Raw genomic sequence first — 2,999 nt, 5'->3', positions numbered from 1 at the left:
AGAATTTAAGCTATTGCGGGAAAGCATAAACAATCCTACTTGCACACTGAAGTGAATAATTCTGCAGACATTTCTGTGGACATTATGGCCCAGTGAAGAACTTCACAAAGGCAACCATCTAAACTGTTATGTCTTGGCTCTTTTCAGTTCAGGCAGCTTCGTTTCCTTGGTCCCAAATCCTTTTTCCATGCCTAGGTACATTGGGAAATTCAGTGCCTTTATATTAGTGTGCTAATGCTCTATTAGAGATTTACTACAGCTTTGATAAAGCTGTATTGAAAAGGTAGATAAAAGGCATTAGTGAAACTCTTCATGTGCAGGACCTTATGCCAGTTGTTACTTCTTGCATTGCCCTTAGAGCAGGAGGCTCCAAGCTACAGCCATGTAAACGGATAAGCGCCTTGTCCTGGGCTGCCTGCAAGATAACGGGCAAGGCAGCTGAGGTTGGGAGTACAAAGTGGCACAGGTTGCTGAAGCATCTTATCCAAGGTCACTCTCTCTCTGTTTCAGTTTAATTTGTTTACTTCTCTGAGGAGATTACGGTGTTGAGCTGTTGGACTGAGTATTAACATTTTCAGAGTTCCCATGGGAAGTCTAAGTTGTTACACACCGGCAACTAGAAGTGACAAAGCTGGCACATCGTACCAGCCCACAGGAATCCGCTCATCTTCTTTCCTCTAAGAGTCATACCTGCACTTAATCAGTCAGCAGAATATCCTGCCACGTTACATGACACGACTGGTGTTCTCCGCTGGTGAATAGAATAACTCAGAAGAAAATAGTGGGACTGCGTGAATAGTTGGCAAGTGAACTTCTAAAAACATAACAACTTTTAGATTGGAATTTCATATATGACACTGAGCTGTATTTTTCTGAAGTTACTGGAGAGAACGATTATGCAGTTTGAGACAGATTTTCAGAGGACAAATGTTTGGTACTTTGGCAAATCAAGTCTCCTGAAAGGTGTAGCAAGCCGTGTATCAGCCTTCTCTCCCTGCTTCTACACCCCCCCCAGAAAAAAACACCCAAACACATGGAAGTTGTATCGCCAGCTTTCTGAAGATCTGAGTTACTAACTAGGTATAACTGGTGATTTTTTATGTCTTTTTTTAATTATTGGTAACTATATTTGGGATGGGAGAAGAAAAACTACCTGAAAAAAAGCTGTAAATCTGAATTTCTTTTGATAATATAACAGATTGCAGCAAATTATAAAATAGACATGGGCTCACACTTGTAAATATGAACATACTGATAATTTGAGGCAAATGACATTTGGATATGGATGGGAAAATGTGGCTTAGGAAAACTTGTCCTTTCTCATTAACTAAGCGATGCCAGTGTCCTGGAAGCTGTATTCATTCAGTACTGAAGATAATACTGTCCCTAACCCCACAAAACAACTTAAAAGCAAGGTGCCACATGATCCTATGACATATAATCTAGTCACGGTTTCTGTTTCAGTTACATATAACTTTCTACAGGAATGAATTTTAAAGATAATCTCCCTCTAAAGAAAAAACAACCAACCACACACACAACAACAGACTGTAAGTGTTCTTATCTAGTGACCTTATCAGCATATGGAATTCATCTCTTATGTTGAAGTAAAATTCTTCCCTGTGGATAGAGATGGTCCACCACAAAATCTATGGAAATGGTGACTATAAGTAAACTCCTAAAAGAGATCTGAAATGGTCCCCAGGTCATGTCTTGGGCCTTTCCACAAGGGATTAATTCTAATATTAATAACTTGGGATTTATAAATGGTATGCATGTTGTATGAGACATGTGGGGTGTCTTCCTTCTGCAAGGTGCTCTGTACCCAAGCTCCATTCAAAGCCAGTAGGAAGCTGCAAGGGCTTTAGAGCACCTCTGAATTCTGGCCATTTAAGCATTAATGGATTTGAGGAATTAAACAGCATCAAGCATAGCAAATATTGACCTCTCCTCAGAAAATATTTACCATCTCATTTATTGTTGTATGTCCCCTGCACTAGGATGATATGTTGACATTAGCAGCTATGATTTGCTAGGTGCACTAATGTTCTAAATTGACAAACTCAGCTATTTACTTAAAGGCCCCTTGGATTGATTTCTAGATGCTTTGCTCATTGTAAATGCGTCTGTTCCATGTTAAAATGTCACTTTGGTTTTAGGTATTTCTGGCTTTATAGCATAATTTTGAGCCTCATTTATTTTATATTAACAACTTGCCAATTTTGTGAGTAATAATATGGCAAGTGTTCGTATACATGAGGCATGTTTTAAGCTGAACATTTCCAAGCCCTATTTAAAGAGACATTTGAAGTAGCACACAGATTTTGCAAACTGGGAAACTGAGGCATGCAGCTGTAAGAGATTCACTGTGATATGTTTTCACAGCTGCTAATCTTCCTTTTCGTAAAAGACTTCAGGCCTTGGTCACTTAAAAAGTGAGGTGCTGGGCTACCATGTACTTGGGCATCCTGAAACATGGGTGTAACATCCTGAAACCAGGGCATCAGGCCTAGCCAACACGGGTTCATGAAAGGCAGGTCCTGCTTGACCAACCTGATCTCCTTCTATGACCAGGTGACCCGCCTAGTGGATGAGGGAAGGGCTGTGGATGTGGTCTACCTGGACTTTAGTAAGGCCTTTGACACTGTCTCCCACAGCATCCTCCTAGAGAAGCTGGCGGCTCACGGCTTAGACAGGTGTACTCTGCGCTGGGTAAAAACTGGCTGGACGGCCGGGCCCAGAGAGTTGTGGTAAATGGAGTGAAATCCAGTTGGCGGCCGGTCACGAGCGGTGTTCCCCAGGGCTCAGTTTTGGGGCCAGTCTTGTTCAGTATCTTTATCAATGATCTGGATGAGGGGATCGAGTGCACCCTCAGTAAGTTTGCAGACGACACCAAGTTGGGCGGGAGCGTTGATCTGCTGGAGGGTAGGAAGGCTCTGCAGAGGGACCTGGACAGGCTGGATCGATGGGCCAAGGCCAACTGCATGAGATTCAACAAG

The sequence above is a fragment of the Pygoscelis adeliae genome, unplaced genomic scaffold (assembly GCF_000699105.1).
Source record: "Pygoscelis adeliae isolate BGI_AS28 unplaced genomic scaffold, ASM69910v1 Scaffold38, whole genome shotgun sequence".
NCBI classification, from domain to species: domain Eukaryota; kingdom Metazoa; phylum Chordata; class Aves; order Sphenisciformes; family Spheniscidae; genus Pygoscelis; species Pygoscelis adeliae.
Note: the sequence above shows the minus strand (reverse complement) of the source record.